The 10,000-nt window shown below is 25.2% G+C and overlaps 2 protein-coding genes across 2 annotated transcripts in view; one reads left to right on the forward strand and one right to left on the reverse strand.

Annotated features, from left to right (window-relative positions):
* LOC311289246 (membrane-spanning 4-domains subfamily A member 8-like) overlaps positions 1–10,000 on the forward strand; it is a 450,268-nt gene that overhangs the window by 278,661 nt on the left and 161,607 nt on the right. The gene's annotated exons all lie outside the window — the stretch shown is intronic.
* The window catches only part of LOC311289251 (membrane-spanning 4-domains subfamily A member 4A-like), a 56,217-nt gene that overhangs the window by 21,680 nt on the left and 24,537 nt on the right, over positions 1–10,000 (reverse strand). The window lies entirely within an intron of this gene.

Below are 10,000 nucleotides of genomic sequence, written 5' to 3' on the forward strand. Positions count from 1 at the left end.
AAAGTCAAATCAGTCTGAAAAGATAGCATACCGAGTCAGAACAGTCTGAAGGTCTGACCCAAAAGAAAGAAAGAAAGATTGATTAGTTAGAAAGAAAGAAAGAAAGAAAGAAAGAAAGAAAGATGGATTAGAAAGAAAGAAGGAAAGAAAGAAAGATTGGTTAGAAATAAAGTAAGATTCATTAGAAAGGAAGAAAGAAAAATTATTAAGAAAGAAACAAAGAGAGAGAGTTAGAAAGATTAGTTAGAAAGGAAGGAAAGAAGGAAGGAAGAAGGATTAGTTAGAAAGAAAGAAAAAAAATAGAAAGAAAAAAAGAAAGAAAGAAGAAAGAAAGAAAGAAAGAAAGAAAGACAGACAGAAAGAAAGATTAGTTAGAAAGAAAGGAAGATTCGCTAGAAAGGAAGAAAGAAAAATTAGTAAGAAAGAAAGAAAGAAAGAAAGATTAGTTAGAAAGGAAGGAAAGAAGGAAGGGAGAAAGATTAGTTAAAAGAAAGAAAAAAATAGATAGAAAAAAGAAAGATTAGTTAGAAAGAAAGAAAGAAAGAAAGAAAGATTAGTTAGAAAGAAAGAAAGAAAGAAAGAAAGAAAGAAAGAAAGAAAGAAAGAAAGAAAGAAGGAAAGAAAGAAGGATTAGTTAGAAAGAAAAAAGAAAATTAGTTAGAAAGAAAGAAAGAAAGAAAGGATTAGTTAGAAAAAAGAAAGAAAGATTAGTTAGAAAGAAAGATAGAAAGATAGATAGATTAGTTAGAAAGAAAGATAGATTGATTAGTTAGAAAGAAAGAAAAAGATTAGTTAGAAAGAAAGATATATTAGTTAGAAAGAAAGATATATTAGTTAGAAAGAAAGAAAGAAAGATTGGTTAGAAATAAAGTAAGATTCATTAGAAAGGAAGAGAGAAAAATTAGTTAGAAAGAAAGAAAGAAAGAAAGAAAGAAAGAAAGAAAGAAAGAAAGAAAGAAAGATTAGTTAGAAAGGAAGGAAGAAAGAAGGATTAGTTAGAAAGAAAGAAAGAAAAATTAGTTAGAAAGAAAGAAAGATTAGTTAGAAAGAAAGAAAGAAAGAAAGAAAGAAAGATTGATTAGTTAGAAAGAAAGTAATATTAGTTAGAAAGAAAGAAAGAGAGATAGATTAGTTAGAAAGATAGATAGATTAGTAAGAAATAAAGAAAGATCGATTAGTTAGTTAGAAAGATAGATAGATTAGTTAGAAAGAAAGAAAGATAGATAAGTTAGTTAGAGAGATAGATAGATTAGTTAGAAAGAAAGAAAGAAAGAAAGAAAGGAAGAAAGAAAGATTGTTAAGTTAGTTAGAAAGATAGATTAGTAAGGAAGAAAGAAAGATAGATAAGTTAGTTAGAAAGATAGATTGATTAGTTAAAAAGAAAGATAGATAGATAAGTTAGTCAGAAAGATAGATAGATTAGTAAGAAAGAAAGATAGACAAGTTAGTTAGAAAGATACATAGATTATTTAGAAAGATAGATTAGTTAGTTAGAAAGATAGATAAGTTAGTTAGTTAGAAAGATGGATAGATTAGTTACAAAGAAAGAAAGAAAGAAAGATAGATAGATAAGTTAGTTAGTTAGAAAGATATATAGATTAGTTAGAAAGACAGATAGATAAGTTAGTTATAAAGATAGTTAGATTAGTTAGAAAGAAAGAAAGATAGATAAGTTAGAAAGAAAGAAAGATAGATTAGTTAGAAAGAAAGAAAGAAAGATAAGTTAGTTAGAAAGAAAGATAGATTAATTAGAAAGAAAGATAGATAGATAGATAGATAGATAAAGTTTGAAGATAGATAGATACTAGATATTCATTTTTAAGAAAATTGAAAGTCAAATCAGTCTGAAAAGATAGCATACCGCGTCAGAACAGTCTGAAGGTCTGACCCAAAAGAAAGAAAGAAAGAAAGAAAGAAAGATGGATTAGAAAGAAAGAAGGAAAGAAAGAAAGATTGGTTAGAAATAAAGTAAGATTCATTAGAAAGGAAGAAAGAAAAATTATTAAGAAAGAAAGAAAGAGAGAGAGAGAGAAAGAAAGATTAGTTAGAAAGGAAGGAAAGAAGGAAGGAAGAAGGATTAGTTAGAAAGAAAGAAAAAAATAGAAAGAAAAAAAGAAAGATTAGTTAGAAAGAAGAAAGAAAAAGAAAGAAAGAAAGAAAGAAAGAAAGATTAGTTAGAAAGAAAGGAAGATTCGCTAGAAAGGAAGAAAGACAAATTAGTAAGAAAGAAAGAAAGAAAGATTAGTTAGAAAGGAAGGAAAGAAGGAAGGAAGAAAGATTAGTTAAAAAGAAAGAAAAAAATAGAGAGAAAAAAAAGAAAGATTAGTTAGAAAGAAAGAAAGAAAGAAAGAAAGATTAGTTAGAAAGATTAGTTAGAAAGAAAGAAAGAAAGAAAGATTAGTTAGAAAGAAAGATAGATTGATTAGTTAGAAAGAAAGAAAAAGATTAGTTAGAAAGAAAGATATATTAGTTAGAAAGAAAGATATATTAGTTAGAAAGAAAGAAAGAAAGATTGGTTAGTTAGAAAGAAAGAAAGAAAGATTGGTTAGAAATAAAGTAAGATTCATTAGAAAGGAAGAGAGAAAAATTAGTTAGAAAGAAAGAAAGAAAGAAAGAAAGAAAGAAAGAAAGAAAGAAAGAAAGAAAGATTAGTTAGAAAGGAAGGAAGAAAGAAGGATTAGTTAGAAAGAAAGAAAGAAAAATTAGTTAGAAAGAAAGAAAGATTAGTTAGAAAGAAAGAAAGAAAGATAAGGTAGAAAGAAAGAAAGAAAATTGATAGAAAGAAAGATTAGTTAGAAAGAAAGAAAGGATTAGTTAGAAAAAAGAAAGATAAGAAAGAAAGAAAGAAAGAAAGAAAGATTGATTAGTTAGAAAGAAAGTAATATTAGTTAGAAAAAAAGAGAGATAGATTAGTTAGAAAGATAGATAGATTAGTAAGAAATAAAGAAAGATCGATTAGTTAGTTAGAAAGATAGATAGATTAGTTAGAAAGAAAGAAAGATAGATAAGTTAGTTAGAGAGATAGATAGATTAGTTAGAAAGAAAGAAAGAAAGGAAGAAAGAAAGATTGTTAAGTTAGTTAGAAAGATAGATTAGCAAGGAAGAAAGAAAGATAGATAAGTTAGTTAGTTAGAAAGATAGATTGATTAGTTAAAAAGAAAGATAGATAGATAAGTTAGTTAGAAAGATAGATAGATTAGTAAGAAAGAAAGATAGACAAGTTAGTTAGAAAGATACATAGATTATTTAGAAAGATAGATTAGTTAGTTAGAAAGATAGATAAGTTAGTTAGTTAGAAAGATAGATAGATTAGTTACAAAGAAAGAAAGAAAGATAGATAGATAAGTTAGTTAGTTAGAAAGATATATAGATTAGTTAGAAAGACAGATAGATAAGTTAGTTATAAAGATAGATAGATTAGTTAGAAAGAAAGAAAGATAAGTTAGATAGAAAGAAAGATAGATTAATTAATTGGAAAGAAAGAAAGATAGATAGATAGATAGATAAAGTTTGAAGATAGATAGATAGATAGATACTAGATATTCATTTTTAAGAAAATTGAAAGTCAAATCTTCAAATTTTGGGACACTAACTCCTCCTAGACCATTCAAGCTACATACTCCAAACTCGGGTCAGACCTTCATACTGTTCTGACTTGGTGTGCTATATCTTTTCAGACTGGTTTGAGTTACGGTTTTCTTAAAAATTAATATTAAAAATCATAAAAATCCCATAGACTTTCATTGCAGACTGCTCAAATTGAGCCAAGACTACGGTGGCCCATTAGTGCACAAACCAAAAACTCAAATCTAAATTCTCTGAAGCCCTAGACTCAATTAAACTACCATTCTAAATCGATCTATCTATCTATCTATCTATCTATCTATCTATCTATCTATCTATCTATCTATCTATCTATCTATCTATCTATCAAACTAATCTTTATTTTTCTTTCTAACTAATCTGTTTATTTTATCTATCTATCTATCTATCTATCTATCTTTCTAACTAACTTATCTATCTTTCTTTCTTTCTAACTAATCTATCTATCTTTCTAACTAACTTATCTATCTTTCTTTCTTTCTTACTAATCTATCTTTCTAACTAACTTATCTGTCTTTCTTTCTAACTAATCTATCTATCTTTCTAACTATCTTTCTAACTAACTTATCTTTCTTTCTTTCTTACTAATCTTTCTATCTTTCTAACTAACTTATCTATCTTTCTTTCTTTCTAACTAATCTATCTATCTTTCTTACTAACTTATCTTTCTTTCTTACTAATCTATCTATCTTTCTAACTAACTTATCTATCTTTCTTTTTAACTAATCTATCTATCTTTCTAACTAACTTAACTATCTTTCTTTCTTTCTAACTAATCTATCTTTCTAACTAACTTATCTTTCTTTCTTTCTTACTAATCTAGCTATCTTTCTAACTAACATATCTATCTTTCTTTCTTTCTAACTAATCTATCTTTCTAACTAACTTATCTTTCTTTCTTACTAATCATCTATCTTTCTAACTAACTTATCTATCTTTCTTTCTTACTAATCTATCTATCTTTCTAACTAACTTATCTATCTATCTTTCTTACTAATCTATCTATTTTTCTAACTAACTTATATATCTTTCTTTTTAACTAATATATCTATCTTTCTAACTAACTTATCTATCTTTATTTCTAACTTATCTATCTATCTTTCTAACTAACTTACCTATCTTTCTTTCTTACTAATCTATCTATCTTTCTAACTAACTTATCTTTCTTTCTTACTAATATATCTATCTTTCCAACTAACTTATCTTTCTTTCTTACTAATCTATCATCTTTCTAACTAACTTATCTATCTATCTTTCTTTTTAACTAATCTATCTATTTTTCTAACCTACTAACTTATCTTTCTTTCTTACTAATCTATCTATCTTTCTAACTAACTTATCGATCTTTCTTTCTAACTAATCTATCTATCTTTCTAACTAACTTATCTTTCTTTCTTACTAATCTATCTTTCTAACTTATCTATCTTTCTAACTAACTTATCTATCTTTCTTTCTTACTAATCTATCTATCTTTCCAACTTATTTATCTTTCTTTCTTTCTAACTAATCTATCTATCTTTCTAACTAACTTATCTTTTTCTTTCTTTCTTACTAATCTTTCTATCTTTCTAACTTATATTTCTTTCTAACGAATATATCTATCTTTCTAACTAACTTATCTTTCTTTCTTTCTTTCTTTCTTTCTTACTAATCTATCTATCTTTCTAACAAACTTATCTATCTTTCTTTCTTTCTTTCTTTCTTACTAATCTATCTATCTTTCTAACTAACTAACTTATCTATCTTTCTTTCTTACTAATCTATCTTTCTTTCCTTTAAACTAATCTTTCTATCTTTCTAACTAATCTATCTTTCTAACTAACTTATCTTTCTTTCTTTCTTTCTAACTAATCTATCTATCTTTTTAACTAACTTATCTATCTTTCTTTCTTACTAATCTATCTTTCTAACTAACTTATCTATCTTTCTTTATTTCTTACTAATCTATCTATCTTTCTCACTAACTAACTTATCTTTCTTTCTTTCTAACTAATCTATCTTTCTTTCTAACTAATCTATCTATCTTTCTAACTAACTTATCTATCTTTCTTTCTTTCTTTCTAACTAATCTATCTTTCTTTGTTTCTAACTAATCTATCTTTCTAACTAATTTATCTGCCTTTCTTTCTTTCTAACTAATCTATCTATCTTTCTAACTAACTAACTTATCTATCTTTCTTTCTTACTAATCTATCTTTCTAACTAACTTATCTGTCTTTCTTTCTAACTAATCTATCTATCTTTCTAACTATCTTTCTAACTAACTTATCTTTCTTTCTTTCTTTCTTACTAATCTTTCTATCTTTCTAACTAACTTATCTATCTTTCTTTCTTTCTAACTAATCTATCTAACTAACTTAACTATCTTTCTTTCTTTCTAACTAATCTATCTTTCTAACTAACTTATCTTTCTTTCTTTCTAAACTAACATATCTATCTTTCTTTCTTTCTTTCTTTCTTTCTAACTAATCTATCTTTCTAACTAACTTATCTTTCTTTCTTACTAATCATCTATCTTTCTAACTAACTTATATATCTTTCTTTTTAACTAATATATCTATCTTTCTAACTAACTTATCTATCTTTATTTCTAACTTATCTATCTATCTTTCTAACTAACTTACCTATCTTTCTTTCTTACTAATCTATCTATCTTTCTAACTAACTTATCTTTCTTTCTTACTAATATATCTATCTTTCCAAATAACTTATCTTTCTTTCTTACTAATCTATCTTTCTAACTAACTTATCTATCTTTCTTTCTTTCTTACTAATCTATCATCTTTCTAACTAACTTATCTATCTATCTTTCTTTTTAACTAATCTATCTATTTTTCTAACCTACTAACTTATCTTTCTTTCTTACTAATCTATCTATCTTTCTAACTAACTTATCTATCTTTCTTTCTTTCTAACTAATCTATCTATCTTTCTAACTAACTTATCTTTCTTTCTTACTAATCTATCTTTCTAACTTATCTATCTTTCTTACTTACTAATCTATCTATCTTTCTAACTAACTTATCTATCTTTCTTTCTTACTAATCTATCTATCTTTCCAACTTACTTATATATCTTTCTTTCTTTCTAACTAATCTATCTATCTTTCTAACTAACTTATCTTTTTCTTTCTTTCTTACTAATCTTTCTATCTTTCTAACTTATATTTCTTTCTAACGAATTTATCTATCTTTCTAACTAACTTATCTTTCTTTCTTTCTTTCTTTCTTTCTTTCTTACTAATCTATCTATCTTTCTAACGAACTTATCTATCTTTCTTTCTTTCTTTCTTACTAATCATCTATCTTTCTAACTAACTTATCTATCTATCTTTCTTACTAATCTATCTATTTTTCTAACTAACTTATATATCTTTCTTTTTAACTAATATATCTATCTTTCTAACTAACTTATCTATCTTTCTTTCTTACTAATCTATCTATCTTTCTAACTAACTTATCTATCTTTATTTCTAACTAATCTATCTATCTTTCTAACTAACTTACCTATCTTTCTTTCTTACTAATCTATCTATCTTTCTAACTAACTTATCTTTCTTTCTTACTAATATATCTATCTTTCCAACTAACTTATCTTTCTTTCTTACTAATCTATCTTTCTAACTAACTTATCTATCTTTCTTTCTTTCTTACTAATCTATCATCTTTCTAACTAACCTATCTATCTATCTTTCTTTTTAACTAATCTATCTATTTTTCTAACCTACTAACTTATCTTTCTTTCTTACTAATCTATCTATCTTTAACTAACTTATCGATCTTTCTTTCTTTCTAACTAATCTATCTATCTTTCTAACTAACTTATCTTTTTCTTTCTTTCTTACTAATCTTTCTATCTTTCTAACTTATATTTCTTTCTAACGAATATATCTATCTTTCTAACTAACTTATCTTTCTTTCTTTCTTTCTTTATTACTAATCTATCTATCTTTCTAACGAACTTATCTATCTTTCTTTCTTTCTTTCTTTCTTACTAATCTATCTATCTTTCTAACTAACTAACTTATCTATCTTTCTTTCTTTCTTTCTTACTAATCTATCTTTCTTTCCTTTTAACTAATCTTTCTATCTTTCTAACTAATCTATCTTTCTAACTAACTTATCTTTCTTTCTTTCTTTCTAACTAATCTATCTATCTTTTTAACTAACTTATCTATCTTTCTTTCTTACTAATCTATCTTTCTAACTAACTTATCTATCTTTCTTTATTTCTTACTAATCTATCTTTCTCACTAACTAACTTATCTTTCTTTCTTTCTAACTAATCTATCTTTCTTTCTAACTAATCTATCTTTCTAACTAACTTATATATCTTTCTTTCTTTCTAACTAATCTATCTTTCTTTGTTTCTAACTAATCTATCTTTCTAACTAACTTATCTGTCTTTCTTTCTTTCTAACTAATCTATCTATCTTTCTAACTAACTAATCTATCTTTCTTTATTTCTAACTAATCTATCTATCTTTCTAACTAATCTATCTCTCTCTCTTTCTTTCTAACTAATCAATCTTTCTTTCTTTCTTTCTAACTAATCTTTCTTTCTTTCTTTCTTTCTTTCTTACTAATCTTTCTTTATTTCATTCATTCTTTCTTGCTTTCTTTCTTTCTAACTAATTTTTCTTTCTTCCTTTCTAACAAATCATACTTTCTAACGAATCGATTTAACTAATCTATCTATCTTTCTAACTAACTTATCTATCTATCTATCTTTCTAACTAACTTATCTATCTTTCTTTATTTCTTACTAATCTATCTATCTTTCTAACTAACTAACTTATCTATCTTTCTTTCTTTCTAACAAATCTATCTTTCTAACTAACTTATCTATCTTTCTTTCTTCCTTTTTAACTAATCTAAATATCTTTCTAACTAACTTATCTATCTTTCTTTCTAACTAATCTATCTATCTTTCTAACTAACTTATCTATCTTTCTTTGTTTCTAACTAATCTATCTTTCTTACTAACTTATCTATCTTTCTTTCTTTCTACCTAATCTATCTATCTTTCTAACTAACTAATCTATCTTTATTTCTAACTTATCTTTCTAACTAATCTATCTCTCTTTCTTTCTAACTAATCAATCTTTCTCTCTTTCTTTCATTCTTTCTTTCTAACTAGTCTTTCTTTCTTTCTAACTAGTCTCTCTTTCTTTCTAACTAATCTTTCTTTCTTTCTAACTAATCCTTTTTTCTTCCTTTCTTTCTTTCTTTCTTTCTAACTAATTTTTCTTTCTTTCTAACAAATTTTTCTTTTTTTCTAACTAATCTATCTTTCTTTCTTTCTTTCTTTCTAATCAATCTTTTTTCTCTTTCTTTCTTTCTTTCTTTCTTTCTTTCTTTCTTTCTTTCTTTCTCTCTCTCTTTCTTTCTTTCTTTCTTTCTTTCTATCTTTCTTTCTATCTTTCTTTTTTTCTTTCTTTCTCTTTCTTTCTACTTTAAACATCAAACTACTTTAAACTTTTTTTTCTAGTTCTTCTTCTTCTTATTATTTTTCTGACCGCGAATTTTTGGACACTAACTCCTCCTAGACCGTTCAAGCTACATACTCCAAACTCGGGTCAGACCTTCATACTGTTCTGACTTAGTGTGCTATATCTTTTCAGACTGGGTTGAGTTATGGTGTTCTTAAAAATTTAATATTAAAAATCATAAAAATCCCATAGACTTTCATTGACCAAAAGTCCATGTCTGTTTGAACTATGTTTAATGTAATCTGCTAGAAGCCATTGATACTCAATTAAGCTTTAAGCTATCTATGTTCTTTCTAACTAATAACTAATTTATCTATCTATCTATCTATCTATCTTCAAACCTTTATCTATCTATCTATCTATCTATCTATCTATCTTCAAAACCTTTACATCTATCTTTCTATCTATCTATCTATCTACTATCTATCTATCTATCTATCTACTATCTATCTATCTATCTATCTATCTTCAAACCTTTACATCTATCTATCTATCTATCTATCTATCTATCTATCTATCTATCTATCTATCTTCAAACCTTATATCTATCTATCTATCTATCTATCTATCTTCAAACCTTCTATCTATCTATCTATCTATCTTCAAAACCTTTACATCTATCTATCTATCTATCTATCTATCTATCTATCTATCTATCTATCTATCTATCTTCAAACCTTATCTATCTATCTATCTATCTATCTTCAAACCTTATCTATCTATCTATCTATCTCTCTCTCTATCTATCTATCTATCTATCTATCTATCTATCTATCTATCTATCTTCAAACCTCATCTATCTATCTATCTATCTATCTATCTATCTATCTTAAAACCTTTATCTATCTATCTATCTATCTATCTATCTATCTATCCTTTATAACTAATGAATCTTTCTTTCTTTCT

Source organism: Rutilus rutilus (assembly GCF_951802725.1).
Source record: "Rutilus rutilus genome assembly, chromosome: 4".
NCBI classification, from domain to species: domain Eukaryota; kingdom Metazoa; phylum Chordata; class Actinopteri; order Cypriniformes; family Leuciscidae; genus Rutilus; species Rutilus rutilus.